Below are 25,086 nucleotides of genomic sequence, written 5' to 3' on the forward strand. Positions count from 1 at the left end.
CCAAACCCTTCCCTAACAATCACACTAACACTAAACAAACCCTAACCCTAACATTAACTCTAAACATAACCCTAACCCGAACCCGAACCCTAACCCGAACCCTAAACCTAACCCTAACCCTAACGCTAATCCTAATCCTAACATTACACTAACACCAATCCTTACCATAACGCTTAAATAACCCTAACCCTAACGCTATCGCTAACTCTAAACCCTAACTCTAACCTTAATCCGAACCTTAACACTAAACCTAACCCTAACCATAACACTAACCCTAAACCTAAGCCACACAATAACCCTAACCTGAACAGAACCCTAGCCCTGACCCTAACCCTAACCCTAACCCTAATATTAACACTAACCCAAACCCTAACTGTAAACTAACCCTAACATTAAGCTTAATATAACCCTAACTCCAAACCCTAAACGAAACCCTAACTCTAACCCTAACCTAAACCTCATCCAAACCCTAACCCTAACCCTAACACTAAAGTAACCCTAACCCTAACATTAACCCTAACCTTAACCCTAACCCTAACCCAAATCCTAAACCTAACCATAACCCTAAGCTGAACCCTAACCTAAACCTAACCCTAACCCTAAACCCAATCCTAATCCTACCCCTAACAAAAAACCTAACCCTAACACTATCCCTAACCCTAACCCTTCCCTTAACCTAACCATAAACCTCTTCCTAAACCCTAACCCTAACCTAACCCTAACCCATACACTAACCTGAACCCTAACCCTCAACTAACTATAATATTAACCCTAACAATAACCCTAACCCTAAACCCTAACCCTAACACTACCCTAACCCTAACCCTAAATCGAACATAACCATAACCCTAACCCCAACCCTAAATTTAAATCTAACCCTAACACTAACCCTAAACTTAATCCTAACCCTAAACCTAAACCTTGACCTAACCCTACACCTAACCCTATCCTTACGTAACCCAAATCTAACCCTCACCCTAACCATAAACCAACACTAACATTAACCCTAACCTAAACCTAACACAAATACCTAAACCTAAACCTAACCCTAAATCTAACGCTAACACTAACCCTAACGAAACCCTAACCCGAACGCTAACCTAAACTTAACCTAACCCTAATCCGAACGCTAAACTAAAGCTATCCCTAACACTAACCCTAATCCTAACCCTAAACTTAAACCAAAGCCACACCCTGACCATAACCCAAACCTAACCTTATCCCTAAACCTAACCTAACCCATACACTAAATTAACCCGAACGCAATCCTAATACTAACACTAACCCTAACCCTTACCTTAACCCTAACGCTAACCCTACGCTAAACATAACACTAACCCTAATCCTAAACCCTAAACCTAACCCTAACCCTAACCCTAAACATAATCCTAAGCCAAAACCTAACTCTAATTTAACCGTAACCCTAAATCTAACCCTACCCATAAACCTAAACTAAACCTAAACCTAACAAAAACCCAATCCTTAACCCTAACCTTAACCCTAACCTAACACTAATACAAACCGTAACCCTAACCCTAATCCGAACCCTAATCTAACCCAAACCCTAACCGTAAACCTAACCCTAACCCTAACCTAACACTAACTGAAACCTTAACCCTAACCCTAACCCAAAAACTAACCCTAAACCCTAACCCTAACCCTAATCCGAACCCTAACCTAACTATAATCCTAACCAAACTCTAACCCTAATATTACCCCTAATCTTAACCGAACCTATCCCTAACACTAACCCTAACACTAACCCTAACTCTAACCCTAACCCTAACCCTAACCTAAACCCTAAACCTAACCCTATACTTAACCCTACACTAACCCTAAAACTAACACTAAACCCTAACCCTAACCCTAATCTGAACCCTAACCTAACCCTAACCCTAAATCTATACCTAACCCTAACCCTAACCCAAACCCTAACCACAACCCTACCCCTAACCCTAACCCCACCCTAACACTAACCCTAACCCTAAACCTAACCGTAACACTAACCCTACACTAACCGTAACACTAATGTTAAACCCTAACCCTAACAATAATCCGAACCATAATTAACCCTCAGCCTACCCCAAAACCTTACCGTAACCCTAACCAAAACCCTAACCACAACCCTAACATTAACCTAACCCTAAACGTACTCTAACACTGACCTTATCGCTAACCAGAAACACTAACACTAACCCTAACCCTAACCCTAACCCTAACCCTACCTGTAATCCTAAATCTAATCCTAATCCTAACCCTAACGCTACCTGTAACCCTAAAACTAATCCTAACCCTAACCCTAACCCTAATCCGAACACTAACCTAACGCTAACCCTAGTCCTAAACTTAACACAAACCCTAACCCAAAACTAAACCTAACCATAACCATATCCCTACCCTAACACTAACCCTAAACCTAAACCTAAACAATAACCCTAATCCTACCCTAACTCGAACCCTAACCCTAAACACTAACCCTAACTCTAACCCTAGCCTTACCCTAACCCAAACCCCAACCCTAACACTAACCCTAAACTGACTCTAACATTAATCCTAACGCTAAACCTAAACCCTAACCCTAACCCTAACGCAAACATAACCCTAACCCTAACACTAAACATGAACCTTAACCCTAACCCTAATCTGATACCTAACCTAACCCTAACCCTCAGCCTAACCACAACCCAAACCCTAAACCTAACCCTATCCCTAATTCTAACCGTAACACTAACATTACCCCTAATGCTAAACCCTAAACCTAACCCTAACCTTAAACCTAAACATACCACTAACGCTAACACTAATACTAACATTAACCGTAACACTAACCCGAACCCTAAGGTAACATAACCCTAACACTAACGATAACCCTAACCTTACCCTAACCCAAACACTAACCGTAATCTTTACCCTAAACTAACCATAAATATAACCCTAAACCCTAACCCTAAGCCTAACCCTAAAACTATCCCTCAACCCTAACGCTAACCACAATCCGAACCCTAACCTAACTCTAACACTAACCCTAACCCTAAGCTTACCCTAACCCTAACAATACCCTTAACCCTAAACACTAACCCTTACCATAACCCTAACACTAAGCCTAACACTAAACCCTAACCCTAAACCCTAACCCTAAACCTAATCTTAACCTAACCCTAAACCTAACGCTAACCCTAACCCAAACCGGAACCCTAATGCTAACACAAACCTAACCCTAGAGCTTACCCTAACCCTAAACAAAAACCTTAACCCTAATCGTACCCCAATCCTAACCCTTACGTAACCCTAAGCCTAACATTAACCCTAAACCTAAACGTAACCTTAAGCCACACCCAAACCCTAACCCAAACCCAAACCCTACCCTAACCCTAAACTTAACCCTAATCCTAACCTTACGTTAACATTATCCTAATCCAAACCCTAACCCTAACCCTAACCCAAACCCTTCCCTAACAATCACACTAACACTAAACAAACCCTAACCCTAACATTAACTCTAAACATAACCCTAACCCGAACCCGAACCCTAACCCGAACCCTAAACCTAACCCTAACCCTAACGCTAATCCTAATCCTAACATTACACTAACACCAATCCTTACCATAACGCTTAAATAACCCTAACCCTAACGCTATCGCTAACTCTAAACCCTAACTCTAACCTTAATCCGAACCTTAACACTAAACCTAAAACTAACCATAACACTAACCCTAAACCTAAGCCACACAATAACCCTAACCTGAACAGAACCCTAGCCCTGACCCTAACCCTAACCCTAACCCTAATATTAACACTAACCCAAACCCTAACTGTAAACTAACCCTAACATTAAGCTTAATATAACCCTAACTCCAAACCCTAAACGAAACCCTAACTCTAACCCTAACCTAAACCTCATCCAAACCCTAACCCTAACCCTAACACTAAAGTAACCCTAACCCTAACATTAACCCTAACCTTAACCCTAACCCTAACTCAAATCCTAAACCTAACCGTAACCCTAAGCTGAACCCTAACCTAAACCTAACCCTAACCCTAAACCCAATCCTAATCCTAACCCTAACAAAAAACCTAACCCTAACACTATCCCTAACCCTAACCCTTCCCTTAACCTAACCATAAACCTATTCCTAAACCCTAACCCTAACCTAACCCTAACCCATACACTAACCTGAACCCTAACCCTCAACTAACTATAATATGAACCCTAACAATAACCCTAACCCTAAACCCTAACCCTAACACTACCCTAACCCTAACCCTAAATCGAACATAACCATAACCCTAACCCCAACCCTAAATTTAAATCTAACCCTAACACTAACCCTAAACTTAATCCTAACCCTAAACCTAAACCTTGACCTAACCCTACACCTAACCCTATCCTTACGTAACCCAAATCTAACCCTCACCCTAACCATAAACCAACACTAACATTAACCCTAACCTAAACCTAACACAAATACCTAAACCTAAACCTAACCCTAAATCTAACGCTAACACTAACCCTAACGAAACCCTAACCCGAACGCTAACCTAAACTTAACCTAACCCTAATCCGAACGCTAAACTAAAGCTATCCCTAACACTAACCCTAATCCTAACCCTAAACTTAAACCAAAGCCACACCCTGACCATAACCCTAAACCTAACCTTATCCCTAAACCTAACCTAACCCATACACTAAATTAACCCGAACGCAATCCTAATACTAACACTAACCCTAACCCTTACCTTAACCCTAACGCTAACCCTACGCTAAACATAACACTAACCCTAATCCTAAACCCTAAACCTAACCCTAACCCTAACCCTAAACATAATCCTAAGCCAAAACCTAACTCTAATTTAACCGTAACCCTAAATCTAACCCTACCCATAAACCTAAACTAAACCTAAACCTAACAAAAAACCAATCCTTAACCCTAACCTTAACCCTAACCTAACACTAATACAAACCGTAACCCTAACCCTAATCCGAACCCTAATCTAACCCAAACCCTAACCGTAAACCTAACCCTAACCCTAACCTAACACTAACTGAAACCTTAACCCTAACCCTAACCCAAAAACTAACCCTAAACCCTAACCCTAACCCTAATCCGAACCCTAACCTAACTATAATCCTAACCAAACTCTAACCCTAATATTACCCCTAATCTTAACCGAACCTATCCCTAACACTAACCCTAACACTAACCCTAACTCTAACCCTAACCCTAACCCTAACCTAAACCCTAAACCTAACCCTATACTTAACCCTACACTAACCCTAAAACTAACACTAAACCCTAACCCTAACCCTAATCTGAACCCTAACCTAACCCTAACCCTAAATCTAAACCTAACCCTAACCCTAACCCAAACCCTAACCACAACCCTACCCCTACCCCTAACCCCACCCTAACACTAACCCTAACCCTAAACCTAACCGTAACACTAACCCTACACTAACCGTAACACTAATGTTAAACCCTAACCCTAACAATAATCCGAACCCTAGTTAACCCTCAGCCTACCCCAAAACCTTACCGTAACCCTAACCAAAACCCTAACCACAACCCTAACATTAACCTAACCCTAAACGTACTCTAACACTGACCTTATCGCTAACCAGAAACACTAACACTAACCCTAACCCTAACCCTAACCCTAACCCTACCTGTAATCCTAAATCTAATCCTAATCCTAACCCTAACGCTACCTGTAACCCTAAAACTAATCCTAACCCTAACCCTAACCCTAATCCGAACCCTAACCTAACGCTAACCCTAGTCCTAAACTTAACACAAACCCTAACCCAAACCTAAACCTAACCATAACCATATCCCTACCCTAACACTAACCCTAAACCTAAACCTAAACAATAACCCTAATCCTACCCTAACTCGAACCCTAACCCTAAACACTAACCCTAACTCTAACCCTAACCTTACCCTAACCCAAACCCCAACCCTAACACTAACCCTAAACTGACTCTAACATTAATCCTAACGCTAAACCTAAACCCTAACCCTAACCCTAACGCAAACATAACCCTAACCCTAACACTAAACATGAACCTTAACCCTAACCCTAATCTGATACCTAACCTAACCCTAACCCTCAGCCTAACCACAACCCAAACCCTAAACCTAACCCTATCCCTAATTCTAACCGTAACACTAACATTACCCCTAATGCTAAACCCTAAACCTAACCCTAACCTTAAACCTAAACATACCACTAACGCTAACACTAACACTAACATTAACCGTAACACTAACCCGAACCCTAAGGTAACATAACCCTAACACTAACGATAACCCTAACCTTACCCTAACCCAAACACTAACCGTAATCTTTACCCTTAACTAACCATAAATATAACCCTAAACCCTAACCCTAAGCCTAACCCTAAAACTATCCCTCAACCCTAACGCTAACCACAATCCGAACCCTAACCTAACTCTAACACTAACCCTAACCCTAAGCTTACCCTAACCCTAACACTACCCTTAACCCTAAACACTAACCCTTACCATAACCCTAACACTAAGCCTAACACTAAACCCTAACCCTAAACCCTAACCCTAAACCTAAACTTAACCTAACCCTAAACCTAACGCTAACCCTAACACAAACCGGAACCCTAATGCTAACACAAACCTAACCCTAGAGCTAACCCTAAACCTAAACAAAAACCTTAACCCTAATCGTACCCCAATCCTAACCATTACGTAACCCTAAGCCTAACATTAACCCTAAACCTATACGTAACCTTAAGCCACACCCAAACCCTAACCCAAACCCAAACCCTACCCTAACCGTAAACTTAACCCTAATCCTAACCTTACGTTAACATTATCCTAATCCAAACCCTAACCCTAACCCTAACCCAAACCCTTCCCTAACAATCACACTAACACTAAACAAACCCTAACCCTAACATTAACTCTAAACATAACCCTAACCCGAACCCGAACCCTAACCCGAACCCTAAACCTAACCCTAACCCTAACGCTAATCCTAATCCTAACATTACACTAACACCAATCCTTACCATAACGCTTAAATAACCCTAACCCTAACGCTATCGCTAACTCTAAACCCTAACTCTAACCTTAATCCGAACCTTAACACTAAACCTAACCCTAACCATAACACTAACCCTAAACCTAAGCCACACAATAACCCTAACCTGAACAGAACCCTAGCCCTGACCCTAACCCTAACCCTAACCCTAATATTAACACTAACCCAAACCCTAACTGTAAACTAACCCTAACATTAAGCTTAATATAACCCTAACTCCAAACCCTAAACGAAACCCTAACTCTAACCCTAACCTAAACCTCATCCAAACCCTAACCCTAACCCTAACACTAAAGTAACCCTAACCCTAACATTAACCCTAACCTTAACCCTAACCCTAACCCAAATCCTAAACCTAACCATAACCCTAAGCTGAACCCTAACCTAAACCTAACCCTAACCCTAAACCCAATCCTAATCCTACCCCTAACAAAAAACCTAACCCTAACACTATCCCTAACCCTAACCCTTCCCTTAACCTAACCATAAACCTCTTCCTAAACCCTAACCCTAACCTAACCCTAACCCATACACTAACCTGAACCCTAACCCTCAACTAACTATAATATTAACCCTAACAATAACCCTAACCCTAAACCCTAACCCTAACACTACCCTAACCCTAACCCTAAATCGAACATAACCATAACCCTAACCCCAACCCTAAATTTAAATCTAACCCTAACACTAACCCTAAACTTAATCCTAACCCTAAACCTAAACCTTGACCTAACCCTACACCTAACCCTATCCTTACGTAACCCAAATCTAACCCTCACCCTAACCATAAACCAACACTAACATTAACCCTAACCTAAACCTAACACAAATACCTAAACCTAAACCTAACCCTAAATCTAACGCTAACACTAACCCTAACGAAACCCTAACCCGAACGCTAACCTAAACTTAACCTAACCCTAATCCGAACGCTAAACTAAAGCTATCCCTAACACTAACCCTAATCCTAACCCTAAACTTAAACCAAAGCCACACCCTGACCATAACCCTAAACCTAACCTTATCCCTAAACCTAACCTAACCCATACACTAAATTAACCCGAACGCAATCCTAATACTAACACTAACCCTAACCCTTACCTTAACCCTAACGCTAACCCTACGCTAAACATAACACTAACCCTAATCCTAAACCCTAAACCTAACCCTAACCCTAACCCTAAACATAATCCTAAGCCAAAACCTAACTCTAATTTAACCGTAACCCTAAATCTAACCCTACCCATAAACCTAAACTAAACCTAAACCTAACAAAAACCCAATCCTTAACCCTAACCTTAACCCTAACCTAACACTAATACAAACCGTAACCCTAACCCTAATCCGAACCCTAATCTAACCCAAACCCTAACCGTAAACCTAACCCTAACCCTAACCTAACACTAACTGAAACCTTAACCCTAACCCTAACCCAAAAACTAACCCTAAACCCTAACCCTAACCCTATTCCGAACCCTAACCTAACTATAATCCTAACCAAACTCTAACCCTAATATTACCCCTAATCTTAACCGAACCTATCCCTAACACTAACCCTAACACTAACCCTAACTCTAACCAAAACCCTAACCCTAACCTAAACCCTAAACCTAACCCTATACTTAACCCTACACTAACCCTAAAACTAACACTAAACCCTAACCCTAACCCTAATCTGAACCCTAACCTAAACCTAACCCTAAATCTAAACCTAACCCTAACCCTAACCCAAACCCTAACCACAACCCTACCCCTAACCCTAACCCCACCCTAACACTAACCCTAACCCTAAACCTAACCATAACACTAACCCTACACTAACCGTAACACTAATGTTAAACCCTAACCCTAACAATAATCCGAACCCTAATTAACCCTCAGCCTACACCAAAACCTTACCGTAACCCTAACCAAAACCCTAACCACAACCCTAACATTAACCTAACCCTAAACGTACTCTAACACTGACCTTATCGCTAACCAGAAACACTAACACTAACCCTAACCCTAACCCTAACCCTAACCCTACCTGTAATCCTAAATCTAATCCTAATCCTAACCCTAACGCTACCTGTAACCCTAAAACTAATCCTAACCCTAACCCTAACCCTAATCCGAACACTAACCTAACGCTAACCCTAGTCCTAAACTTAACACAAACCCTAACCCAAACCTAAACCTAACCATAACCATATCCCTACCCTAACACTAACCCTAAACCTAAACCTAAACAATAACCCTAATCCTACCCTAACTCGAACCCTAACCCTAAACACTAACCCTAACTCTAACCCTAACCTTACCCTAACCCAAACCCCAACCCTAACACTAACCCTAAACTGACTCTAACATTAATCCTAACGCTAAACCTAAACCCTAACCCTAACCCTAACGCAAACATAACCCTAACCCTAACACTAAACATGAACCTTAACCCTAACCCTAATCTGATACCTAACCTAACCCTAACCCTCAGCCTAACCACAACCCAAACCCTAAACCTAACCCTATCCCTAATTCTAACCGTAACACTAACATTACCCCTAATGCTAAACCCTAAACCTAACCCTAACCTTAAACCTAAACATACCACTAACGCTAACACTAATACTAACATTAACCGTAACACTAACCCGAACCCTAAGGTAACATAACCCTAACACTAACGATAACCCTAACCTTACCCTAACCCAAACACTAACCGTAATCTTTACCCTAAACTAACCATAAATATAACCCTAAACCCTAACCCTAAGCCTACCCTAAAACTATCCCTCAACCCTAACGCTAACCACAATCCGAACCCTAACCTAACTCTAACACTAACCCTAACCCTAAGCTTACCCTAACCCTAACAATACCCTTAACCCTAAACACTAACCCTTACCATAACCCTAACACTAAGCCTAACACTAAACCCTAACCCTAAACCCTAACCCTAAACCTAATCTTAACCTAACCCTAAACCTAACGCTAACCCTAACCCAAACCGGAACCCTAATGCTAACACAAACCTAACCCTAGAGCTTACCCTAACCCTAAACAAAAACCTTAACCCTAATCGTACCCCAATCCTAACCCTTACGTAACCCTAAGCCTAACATTAACCCTAAACCTAAACGTAACCTTAAGCCACACCCAAACCCTAACCCAAACCCAAACCCTACCCTAACCCTAAACTTAACCCTAATCCTAACCTTACGTTAACATTATCCTAATCCAAACCCTAACCCTAACCCTAACCCAAACCCTTCCCTAACAATCACACTAACACTAAACAAACCCTAACCCTAACATTAACTCTAAACATAACCCTAACCCGAACCCGAACCCTAACCCGAACCCTAAACCTAACCCTAACCCTAACGCTAATCCTAATCCTAACATTACACTAACACCAATCCTTACCATAACGCTTAAATAACCCTAACCCTAACGCTATCGCTAACTCTAAACCCTAACTCTAACCTTAATCCGAACCTTAACACTAAACCTAAAACTAACCATAACACTAACCCTAAACCTAAGCCACACAATAACCCTAACCTGAACAGAACCCTAGCCCTGACCCTAACCCTAACCCTAACCCTAATATTAACACTAACCCAAACCCTAACTGTAAACTAACCCTAACATTAAGCTTAATATAACCCTAACTCCAAACCCTAAACGAAACCCTAACTCTAACCCTAACCTAAACCTCATCCAAACCCTAACCCTAACCCTAACACTAAAGTAACCCTAACCCTAACATTAACCCTAACCTTAACCCTAACCCTAACCCAAATCCTAAACCTAACCATAACCCTAAGCTGAACCCTAACCTAAACCTAACCCTAACCCTAAACCCAATCCTAATCCTAACCCTAACAAAAAACCTAACCCTAACACTATCCCTAACCCTAACCCTTCCCTTAACCTAACCATAAACCTATTCCTAAACCCTAACCCTAACCTAACCCTAACCCATACACTAACCTGAACCCTAACCCTCAACTAACTATAATATTAACCCTAACAATAACCCTAACCCTAAACCCTAACCCTAACACTACCCTAACCCTAACCCTAAATCGAACATAACCATAACCCTAACCCCAACCCTAAATTTAAATCTAACCCTAACACTAACCCTAAACTTAATCCTAACCCTAAACCTAAACCTTGACCTAACCCTACACCTAACCCTATCCTTACGTAACCCAAATCTAACCCTCACCCTAACCATAAACCAACACTAACATTAACCCTAACCTAAACCTAACACAAATACCTAAACCTAAACCTAACCCTAAATCTAACGCTAACACTAACCCTAACGATACCCTAACCCGAACGCTAACCTAAACTTAACCTAACCCTAATCCGAACGCTAAACTAAAGCTATCCCTAACACTAACCCTAATCCTAACCCTAAACTTAAACCAAAGCCACACCCTGACCATAACCCTAAACCTAACCTTATCCCTAAACCTAACCTAACCCATACACTAAATTAACCCGAACGCAATCCTAATACTAACACTAACCCTAACCCTTACCTTAACCCTAACGCTAACCCTACGCTAAACATAACACTAACCCTAATCCTAAACCCTAAACCTAACCCTAACCCTAACCCTAAACATAATCCTAAGCCAAAACCTAACTCTAATTTAACCGTAACCCTAAATCTAACCCTACCCATAAACCTAAACTAAACCTAAACCTAACAAAAACCCAATCCTTAACCCTAACCTTAACCCTAACCTAACACTAATACAAACCGTAACCCTAACCCTAATCCGAACCCTAATCTAACCCAAACCCTAACCGTAAACCTAACCCTAACCCTAACCTAACACTAACTGAAACCTTAACCCTAACCCTAACCCAAAAACTAACCCTAAACCCTAACCCTAACCCTAATCCGAACCCTAACCTAACTATAATCCTAACCAAACTCTAACCCTAATATTACCCCTAATCTTAACCGAACCTATCCCTAACACTAACCCTAACACTAACCCTAACTCTAACCCTAACCCTAACCCTAACCTAAACCCTAAACCTAACCCTATACTTAACCCTACACTAACCCTAAAACTAACACTAAACCCTAACCCTAACCCTAATCTGAACCCTAACCTAACCCTAACCCTAAATCTAAACCTAACCCTAACCCTAACCCAAACCCTAACCACAACCCTACCCCTAACCCTAACCCCACCCTAACACTAACCCTAACCCTAAACCTAACCGTAACACTAACCCTACACTAACCGTAACACTAATGTTAAACCCTAACCCTAACAATAATCCGAACCCTAATTAACCCTCAGCCTACCCCAAAACCTTACCGTAACCCTAACCAAAACCCTAACCACAACCCTAACATTAACCTAACCCTAAACGTACTCTAACACTGACCTTATCGCTAACCAGAAACACTAACACTAACCCTAACCCTAACCCTAACCCTAACCCTACCTGTAATCCTAAACCTAATCCTAATCCTAACCCTAACGCTACCTGTAACCCTAAAACTAATCCTAACCCTAACCCTAACCCTAATCCGAACCCTAACCTAAAGCTAACCCTAGTACTAAACTTAACACAAACCCTAACCCAAACCTAAACCTAACCATAACCATATCCCTACCCTAACACTAACCCTAAACCTAAACCTAAACAATAACCCTAATCCTACCCTAACTCGAACCCTAACCCTAAACACTAACCCTAACTCTAACCCTAACCTTACCCTAACCCAAACCCCAACCCTAACACTAACCCTAAACTGACTCTAACATTAATCCTAACGCTAAACCTAAACCCTAACCCTAACCCTAACGCAAACATAACCCTAACCCTAACACTAAACATGAACCTTAACCCTAACCCTAATCTGATACCTAACCTAACCCTAACCCTCAGCCTAACCACAACCCAAACCCTAAACCTAACCCTATCCCTAATTCTAACCGTAACACTAACATTACCCCTAATGCTAAACCCTAAACCTAACCCTAACCTTAAACCTAAACATACCACTAACGCTAACACTAACACTAACATTAACCGTAACACTAACCCGAACCCTAAGGTAACATAACCCTAACACTAACGATAACCCTAACCTTACCCTAACCCAAACACTAACCGTAATCTTTACCCTTAACTAACCATAAATATAACCCTAAACCCTAACCCTAAGCCTAACCCTAAAACTATCCCTCAACCCTAACGCTAACCACAATCCGAACCCTAACCTAACTCTAACACTAACCCTAACCCTAAGCTTACCCTAACCCTAACACTACCCTTAACCCTAAACACTAACCCTTACCATAACCCTAACACTAAGCCTAACACTAAACCCTAACCCTAAACCCTAACCCTAAACCTAATCTTAACCTAACCCTAAACCTAACGCTAACCCTAACAAAAACCGGAACCCTAATGCTAACACAAACCTAACCCTAGAGCTAACCCTAACCCTAAACAAAAACCTTAACCCTAATCGTACCCCAATCCTAACCCTTACGTAACCCTAAGCCTAACATTAACCCTAAACCTAAACGTAACCTTAAGCCACACCCAAACCCTAACCCAAACCCAAACCCTACCCTAACCCTAAACTTAACCCTAATCCTAACCTTACGTTAACATTATCCTAATCCAAACCCTAACCCTAACCCAAACCCTTCCCTAACAATCACACTAACACTAAACAAACCCTAACCCTAACATTAACTCTAAACATAACCCTAACCCGAACCCGAACCCTAACCTGAACCCTAAACCTAACCCTAACCCTAACGCTAATCCTAATCCTAACATTACACTAACACCAATCCTTACCATAACGCTTAAATAACCCTAACCCTAACGCTATCGCTAACTCTAAACCCTAACTCTAACCTTAATTCGAACCTTAACTTAACACTAAACCTAACCCTAACCATAACACTAACCCTAAACCTAAGCCACACAATAACCCTAACCTGAACATAACCCTAGCCCTGACCCTAACCCTAACCCTAACCCTAATATTAACACTAACCCAAACCCTAACTGTAAACTAACCCTAACATTAAGCTTAATATAACCCTAACTCCAAACCCTAAACGAAACCCTAACTCTAACCCTAACCTAAACCTCATCCAAACCCTAACCCTAGCCCTAACACTAAAGTAACCCTAACCCTAACATTAACCCTAACCTTAACCCTAACCCTAACCCAAATCCTAAACCTAAGCATAACCCTAAGCTGAACCCTAACCTAAAACTAACCCTAACCCTAAACCCAATCCTAATCCTAACCCTAACAAAAAACCTAACCCTAACACTATCCCTAACCCTAACCCTTCCCTTAACCTAACCATAAACCTATTCCTAAACCCTAACCCTAACCTAACCCTAACCCATACACTAACCTGAACCCTAACCCTCAACTAACTATAATATTAACCCTAACAATAACCCTAACCCTAAACCCTAACCCTAACACCACCCTAACCCTAACCCTAAATCGAACATAACCATAACCCTAACCCCAACCCTAAATTTAAATCTAACCCTAACACTAACCCTAAACTTAATCCTAACCCTAAACCTAAACCTTGACCTAACCCTACACCTAACCCTATCCTTACGTAACCCAAATCTAACCCTCACCCTAACCATAAACCAACACTAACATTAACCCTAACCTAAACCTAACACAAATACCTAAACCTAAACCTAACCCTAAATCTAACGCTAACACTAACCCTAACGAAACCCTAACCCGAACGCTAACCTAAACTTAACCTAACCCTAATCCGAACGCTAAACTAAAGCTATCCCTAACACTAACCCTAATCCTAACCCTAAACTTAAACCAAAGCCACACCCTGACCATAACCCTAAACCTAACCTTATCCCTAAACCTAACCTAACCCATACACTAAATTAACCCGAACGCAATCCTAATACTAACACTAACCCTAACCCTTACCTTAACCCTAACGCTAACCCTACGCTAAACATAACACTAACCCTAATCCTAAACCCTAAACCTAACCCTAACCCTAACCCTAAACATAATCCTAAGCCAAAACCTAACTCTAATTTAACCGTAACCCTAAATCTAACCCTACCCATAAACCTAAACTAAACCTAAACCTAACAAAAACCCAATCCTTAACCCTAACCTTAACCCTAACCTAACACTAATACAAACCGTAACCCTAACCCTAATCCGAACCCTAATCTAACCCAAACCCTAACCGTAAACCTAACCCTAACCCTAACCTAACACTAACTGAAACCTTAACCCTAACCCTAACCGAAAAACTAACCCTGAACCCTAACCCTAACCCTATTCCGAACCCTAACCTAACTATAATCCTAACCAAACTCTAACCCTAATATTACCCCTAATCTTAACCGAACCTATCCCTAACACTAACCCTAACACTAACACTAACTCTAACCAAAACCCTAACCCTAACCTAAACCCTAAACCTAACCCTATACTTAACCCTACACTAACCCTAAAACTAACACTAAACCCTAACCCTAACCCTAATCTGAACCCTAACCTAACCCTAACCCTAAATCTAAACCTGACACTAACCCTAAACCAAACCCTAACCACAACCCTACCCCTACCCCTAACCCCACCCTAACACTAACCCTAACCCTAAACCTAACCGTAACACTAACCCTACACTAACCGTAACACTAATGTTAAACCCTAACCCTAACAATAATCCGAACCCTAATTAACCCTCAGCCTACCCCAAAACCTTACCGTAACCCTAACCAAAACCCTAACCACAACCCTAACATTAACCTAACCCTAAACGTACTCTAACACTGACCTTATCGCTAACCAGAAACACTAACACTAACCCTAACCCTAACCCTAACCCTAACCCTACCTGTAATCCTAAATCTAATCCTAATCCTAACCCTAACGCTACCTGTAACCCTAAAACTAATCCTAACCCTAACCCTAACCCTAATCCGAACCCTAACCTAACGCTAACCCTAGTCCTAAACTTAACACAAACCCTAACCCAAACCTAAACCTAACCATAACCATATCCCTACCCTAACACTAACCCTAAACCTAAACCTAAACAATAACCCTAATCCTACCCTAACTCGAACCCTAACCCTAAACACTAACCCTAACTCTAACCCTAACCTTACCCTAACCCAAACCCCAACCCTAACACTAACCCTAAACTGACTCTAACATTAATCCTAACGCTAAACCTAAACCCTAACCCTAACTCTAACGCAAACATAACCCTAACCCTAATACTAAACATGAACCTTAACCCTAACCCTAATCTGATACCTAACCTAACCCTAACCCTCAGCCTAACCACAACCCAAACCCTAAACCTAACCCTATCCCTAATTCTAACCGTAACACTAACATTACCCCTAATGCTAAACCCTAAACCTAACCCTAACCTTAAACCTAAACATACCACTAACGCTAACACTAATACTAACATTAACCGTAACACTAACCCGAACCCTAAGGTAACATAACCCTAACACTAACGATAACCCTAACCTTACCCTAACCCAAACACTAACCGTAATCTTTACCCTAAACTAACCATAAATATAACCCTAAACCCTAACCCTAAGCCTAACCCTAAAACTATCCCTCAACCCTAACGCTAACCACAATCCGAACCCTAACCTAACTCTAACACTAACCCTAACCCTAAGCTTACCCTAACCCTAACACTACCCTTAACCCTAAACACTAACCCTTACCATAACCCTAACACTAAGCCTAACACTAAACCCTAACCCTAAACCCTAACCCTAAACCTAATCTTAACCTAACCCTAAACCTAACGCTAACCCTAACACAAACCGGAACCCTAATGCTAACACAAACCTAACCCTAGAGCTAACCCTAAACCTAAACAAAAACCTTAACCCTAATCGTACCCCAATCCTAACCCTTACGTAACCCTAAGCCTAACATTAACCCTAAACCTATACGTAACCTTAAGCCACACCCAAACCCTAACCCAAACCCAAACCCTACCCTAACCGTAAACTTAACCCTAATCCTAACCTTACGTTAACATTATCCTAATCCAAACCCTAACCCTAACCCTAACCCAAACCCTTCCCTAACAATCACACTAACACTAAACAAACCCTAACCCTAACATTAACTCTAAACATAACCCTAACCCGAACCCGAACCCTAACCCGAACCCTAAACCTAACCCTAACCCTAACGCTAATCCTAATCCTAACATTACACTAACACCAATCCTTACCATAACGCTTAAATAACCCTAACCCTAACGCTATCGCTAACTCTAAACCCTAACTCTAACCTTAATCCGAACCTTAACTTAACACTAAACCTAACCCTAACCATAACACTAACCCTAAACCTAAGCCACACAATAACCCTAACCTGAACAGAACCCTAGCCCTGACCCTAACCCTAACCCTAACCCTAATATTAACACTAACCCAAACCCTAACTGTAAACTAACCCTAACATTAAGCTTAATATAACCCTAACTCCAAACCCTAAACGAAACCCTAACTCTAACCCTAACCTAAACCTCATCCAAACCCTAACCCTAACCCTAACACTAAAGTAACCCTAACCCTAACATTAACCCTAACCTTAACCCTAACCCTAACCCAAATCCTAAACCTAACCATAACCCTAAGCTGAACCCTAACCTAAACCTAACCCTAACCCTAAACCCAATCCTAATCCTAACCCTAACAAAAAACCTAACCCTAACACTATCCCTAACCCTAACCCTTCCCTTAACCTAACCATAAACCTATTCCTAAACCCTAACCCTAACCTAACCCTAACCCATACACTAACCTGAACCCTAACCCTCAACTAACTATAATATGAACCCTAACAATAACCCTAACCCTAAACCCTAACCCTAACACTACCCTAACCCTAACCCTAAATCGAACATAACCATAACCCTAACCCCAACCCTAAATTTAAATCTAACCCTAACACTAACCCTAAACTTAATCCTAACCCTAAACCTAAACCTTGACCTAACCCTACACCTAACCCTATCCTTACGTAACCCAAATCTAACCCTCACCCTAACCATAAACCAACACTAACATTAACCCTAACCTAAACCTAACACAAATACCTAAACCTAAACCTAACCCTAAATCTAACGCTAACACTAACCCTAACGAAACCCTAACCCGAACGCTAACCTAAACTTAACCTAACCCTAATCCGAACGCTAAACTAAAGCTATCCCTAACACTAACCCTAATCCTAACCCTAAACTTAAACCAAAGCCACACCCTGACCATAACCCTAAACCTAACCTTATCGCTAAACCTAACCTAACCCATACACTAAATTAACCCGAACGCAATCCTAATACTAACACTAACCCTAACCCTTACCTTAACCCTAACGCTAACCCTACGCTAAACATAACACTAACCCTAATCCTAAACCCTAAACCTAACCCTAACCCTAACCCTAAACATAATCCTAAGCCAAAACCTAACTCTAATTTAACCGTAACCCTAAATCTAACCCTACCCATAAACCTAAACTAAACCTAAACCTAACAAAAACCCAATCCTTAACCCTAACCTTAACCCTAACCTAACACTAATACAAACCGTAACCCTAACCCTAATCCGAACACTAATCTAAACCAAACCCTAACCGTAAACCTAACCCTAACCCTAACCTAACACTAACTGAAACCTTAACCCTAACCCTAACCCAAAAACTAACCCTGAACCCTAACCCTAACCCTATTCCGAACCCTAACCTAACTATAATCCTAACCAAACTCTAACCCTAATATTACCCCTAATCTTAACCGGACCTATCCCTAACACTAACCCTAACACTAAACCTAACTCTAACCAAAACCCTAACCCTAACCTAAACCCTAAACCTAACCCTATACTTAACCCTACACTAACCCTAAAACTAACACTAAACCCTAACCCTAACCCTAATCTGAACCCTAACCTAACCCTAACCCTAAATCTAAACCTAACCCTAACCCTAACCCAAACCCTAACCACAACCCTACCCCTACCCCTAACCCCACCCTAACACTACCCCTAACCCTAAACCTAACCGTAACACTAACCCTACACTAACCGTAACACTAATGTTAAACCCTAACCCTAACAATAATCCGAACCCTAATTAACCCTCAGCCTACCCCAAAACCTTACCGTAACCCTAACCAAAACCCTAACCACAACCCTAACATTAACCTAACCCTAAACGTACTCTAACACTGACCTTATCGCTAACCAGAAACACTAACACTAACCCTAACCCTAACCCTAACCCTAACCCTAATCCTAACCCTACCTGTAATCCTAAATCTAATCCTAATCCTAACCCTAACGCTACCTGTAACCCTAAAACTAATCCTAACCCTAACCCTAATCCGAACCCTAACCTAACGCTAACTCTAGTCCTAAACTTAACACAAACCCTAACCCAAACCTAAACCTAACCATAACCATATCCCTACCCTAACACTAACCCTAAACCTAAACCTAAACAATAACCCTAATCCTACCCTAACTCGAACCCTAACCCTAAACACTAACCCTAACTCTAACCCTAACCTTACCCTAACCCAAACCCCAACCCTAACACTAACCCTAAACTGACTCTAACATTAATCCTAACGCTAAACCTAAACCCTAACCCTAACCCTAACGCAAACATAACCCTAACCCTAACACTAAACATGAACCTTAACCCTAACCCTAATCTGATACCTAACCTAACCCTAACCCTCAGCCTATCCACAACCCAAACCCTAAACCTAACCCTATCCCTAATTCTAACCGTAACACTAACATTACCCCTAATGCTAAACCCTAAACCTAACCCTAACCTTAAACCTAAACATACCACTAACGCTAACACTAATACTAACATTAACCGTAACACTAACCCGAACCCTAAGGTAACATAACCCTAACACTAACGATAACCCTAACCTTACCCTAACCCAAACACTAACCGTAATCTTTACCCTAAACTAACCATAAATATAACCCTAAACCCTAACCCTAAGCCTAACCCTAAAACTATCCCTCAACCCTAACGCTAACCACAATCCGAACCCTAACCTAACTCTAACACTAACCCTAACCCTAAGCTTACCCTAACCCTAACACTACCCTTAACCCTAAACACTAACCCTTACCATAACCCTAACACTAAGCCTAACACTAAACCCTAACCCTAAACCCTAACCCTAAACCTAATCTTAACCTAACCCTAAACCTAACGCTAACCCTAACACAAACCGGAACCCTAATGCTAACACAAACCTAACCCTAGAGCTAACCCTAAACCTAAACAAAAACCTTAACCCTAATCGTACCCCAATCCTAACCCTTACGTAACCCTAAGCCTAACATTAACCCTAAACCTATACGTAACCTTAAGCCACACCCAAACCCTAACCCAAACCCAAACCCTACCCTAACCGTAAACTTAACCCTAATCCTAACCTTACGTTAACATTATCCTAATCCAAACCCTAACCCTAACCCTAACCCAAACCCTTCCCTAACAATCACACTAACACTAAACAAACCCTAACCCTAACATTAACTCTAAACATAACCCTAACCCGAACCCGAACCCTAACCCGAACCCTAAACCTAACCCTAACCCTAACGCTAATCCTAATCCTAACATTACACTAACACCAATCCTTACCATAACGCTTAAATAACCCTAACCCTAACGCTATCGCTAACTCTAAACCCTAACTCTAACCTTAATCCGAACCTTAACTTAACACTAAACCTAACCCTAACCATAACACTAACCCTAAACCTAAGCCACACAATAACCCTAACCTGAACAGAACCCTAGCCCTGACCCTAACCCTAACCCTAACCCTAATATTAACACTAACCCAAACCCTAACTGTAAACTAACCCTAACATTAAGCTTAATATAACCCTAACTCCAAACCCTAAACGAAACCCTAACTCTAACCCTAACCTAAACCTCATCCAAACCCTAACCCTAACCCTAACACTAAAGTAACCCTAACCCTAACATTAACCCTAACCTTAACCCTAACCCTAACCCAAATCCTAAACCTAACCATAACCCTAAGCTGAACCCTAACCTAAACCTAACCCTAACCCTAAACCCAATCCTAATCCTAACCCTAACAAAAAACCTAACCCTAACACTATCCCTAACCCTAACCCTTCCCTTAACCTAACCATAAACCTATTCCTAAACCCTAACCCTAACCTAACCCTAACCCATACACTAACCTGAACCCTAACCCTCAACTAACTATAATATTAACCCTAACAATAACCCTAACCCTAAACCCTAACCCTAACACTACCCTAACCCTAACCCTAAATCGAACATAACCATAACCCTAACCCCAACCCTAAATTTAAATCTAACCCTAACACTAACCCTAAACTTAATCCTAACCCTAAACCTAAACCTTGACCTAACCCTACACCTAACCCTATCCTTACGTAACCCAAATCTAACCCTCACCCTAACCATAAACCAACACTAACATTAACCCTAACCTAAACCTAACACAAATACCTAAACCTAAACCTAACCCTAAATCTAACGCTAACACTAACCCTAACGAAACCCTAACCCGAACGCTAACCTAAACTTAACCTAACCCTAATCCGAACGCTAAACTAAAGCTATCCCTAACACTAACCCTAATCCTAACCCTAAACTTAAACCAAAGCCACACCCTGACCATAACCCTAAACCTAACCTTATCGCTAAACCTAACCTAACCCATACACTAAATTAACCCGAACGCAATCCTAATACTAACACTAACCCTAACCCTTACCTTAACCCTAACGCTAACCCTACGCTAAACATAACACTAACCCTAATCCTAAACCCTAAACCTAACCCTAACCCTAACCCTAAACATAATCCTAAGCCAAAACCTAACTCTAATTTAACCGTAACCCTAAATCTAACCCTACCCATAAACCTAAACTAAACCTAAACCTAACAAAAACCCAATCCTTAACCCTAACATTAACCCTAACCTAACACTAATACAAACCGTAACCCTAACCCTAATCCGAACCCTAATCTAACCCAAACCCTAACCGTAAACCTAACCCTAACCCTAACCTAACACTAACTGAAACCTTAACCCTAACCCTAACCCAAAAACTAACCCTGAACCCTAACCCTAACCCTATTCCGAACCCTAACCTAACTATAACCCTAACCAAACTCTAACCCTAATATTACCCCTAATCTTAACCGAACCTATCCCTAACACTAACTCTAACACTAACCCTAACTCTAACCAAAACCCTAACTCTAACCTAAACCCTAAACCTAACCCTATACTTAACCCTACACTAACCCTAAAACTAACACTAAACCCTAACCCTAACCCTAATCTGAACCCTAACCTAACCCTAACCCTAAATCTAAACCTAACCCTAACCCTAACCCAAACCCTAACCACAACCCTACCCCTACCCCTAACCCCACCCTAACACTACCCCTAACCCTAAACCTAACCGTAACACTAACCCTACACTAACCGTAACACTAATGTTAAACCCTAACCCTAACAATAATCCGAACCCTAATTAACCCTCAGCCTACCCCAAAACCTTACCGTAACCCTAACCAAAACCCTAACCACAACCCTAACATTAACCTAACCCTAAACGTACTCTAACACTGACCTTATCGCTAACCAGAAACACTAACACTAACCCTAACCCTAACCCTAACCCTAACCCTACCTGTAATCCTAAATCTAATCCGAATCCTAACCCTAACGCTACCTGTAACCCTAAAACTAATACTAACCCTAACCCTAACCCTAATCCGAACCCTAACCTAACGCTAACCCTAGTCCTAAACTTAACACAAACCCTAACCCAAACCTAAACCTAACCATAACCATATCCCTACCCTAACACTAACCCTAAACCTAAACCTAAACAATAACCCTAATCCTACCCTAACTCGAACCCTAACCCTAAACACTAACCCTAACTCTAACCCTAACCTTACCCTAACCCAAACCCCAACCCTAACACTAACCCTAAACTGACTCTAACATTAATCCTAACGCTAAACCTAAACCCTAACCCTAACCCTAACGCAAACATAACCCTAACCCTAACACTAAACATGAACCTTAACCCTAACCCTAATCTGATACCTAACCTAACCCTAACCCTCAGCCTAACCACAACCCAAACCCTAAACCTAACCCTATCCCTAATTCTAACCGTAACACTAACATTACCCCTAATGCTAAACCCTAAACCTAACCCTAACCTTAAACCTAAACATACCACTAACGCTAACACTAATACTAACATTAACCGTAACACTAACCCGAACCCTAAGGTAACATAACCCTAACACTAACGATAACCCTAACCTTACCCTAACCCAAACACTAACCGTAATCTTTACCCTAAACTAACCATAAATATAACCCTAAACCCTAACCCTAAGCCTAACCCTAAAACTATCCCTCAACCCTAACGCTAACCACAATCCGAACCCTAACCTAACTCTAACAGTAACCCTAACCCTAAGCTTACCCTCACCCTAACACTACCCTTAACACTAAACACTAACCCTTACCATAACCCTAACACTAAGCCTAACACTAAACCCTAACCCTAAACCCTAACCCTAAACCTAGTCTTAACCTAACCCTAAACCTAACGCTAACCCTAACCCAAACCGGAACCCTAATGCTAACACAAACCTAACCCTAGAGCTTACCCTAACCCTAAACAAAAACCTTAACCCTAATCGTACCCCAATCCTAACCCTTACGTAACCCTAAGCCTAACATTAACCCTAAACCTAAACGTAACCTTAAGCCACACCCAAACCCTAACCCAAACCCAAACACTACCCTAACCCTAAACTTAACCCTAATCCTAACCTTACGTTAACATTATCCTAATCCAAACCCTAACCCTAACCCTAACCCAAACCCTTCCCTAACAATCACACTAACACTAAACAAACCCTAACCCTAACATTAACTCTAAACATAACCCTAACCCGAACCCGAACCCTAACCCGAACCCTAAACCTAACCCTAACCCTAACGCTAATCCTAATCCTAACATTACACTAACACCAATCCTTACCATAACGCTTAAATAACCCTAACCCTAACGCTATCGCTAACTCTAAACCCTAACTCTAACCTTAATCCGAACCTTAACTTAACACTAAACCTAACCCTAAGCATAACACTAACCCTAAACCTAAGCCACACAATAACCCTAACCTGAACAGAACCCTAGCCCTGACCCTAACCCTAACCCTAACCCTAATATTAACACTAACCCAAACCCTAACTGTAAACTAACCCTAACATTAAGCTTAATATAACCCTAACTCCAAACCCTAAACGAAACCCTAACTCTAACCCTAACCTAAACCTCATCCAAACCCTAACCCTAACCCTAACACTAAAGTAACCCTAACCCTAACATTAACCCTAACCTTAACCCTAACCCTAACCCAAATCCTAAACCTAACCATAACCCTAAGCTGAACCCTAACCTAAACCTAACCCTAACCCTAAACCCAATCCTAATCCTAACCCTAACAAAAAACCTAACCCTAACACTATCCCTAACCCTAACCCTTCCCTTAACCTAACCATAAACCTATTCCTAAACCCTAACCCTAACCTAACCCTAACCCATACACTAACCTGAACCCTAACCCTCAACTAACTATAATATTAACCCTAACAATAACCCTAACCCTAAACCCTAACCCTAACACTACCCTAACCCTAACCCTAAATCGAACATAACCATAACCCTAACCCCAACCCTAAATTTAAATCTAACCCTAACACTAACCCTAAACTTAATCCTAACCCTAAACCTAAACCTTGACCTAACCCTACACCTAACCCTATCCTTACGTAACCCAAATCTAACCCTCACCCTAA

This window comes from Rhinolophus sinicus, chromosome 15 (genome assembly GCF_057876585.1).
Source record: "Rhinolophus sinicus isolate RSI-liver-muscle chromosome 15, RSI-T2T, whole genome shotgun sequence".
In the NCBI taxonomy this organism is placed as follows: Eukaryota; Metazoa; Chordata; class Mammalia; order Chiroptera; family Rhinolophidae; genus Rhinolophus; species Rhinolophus sinicus.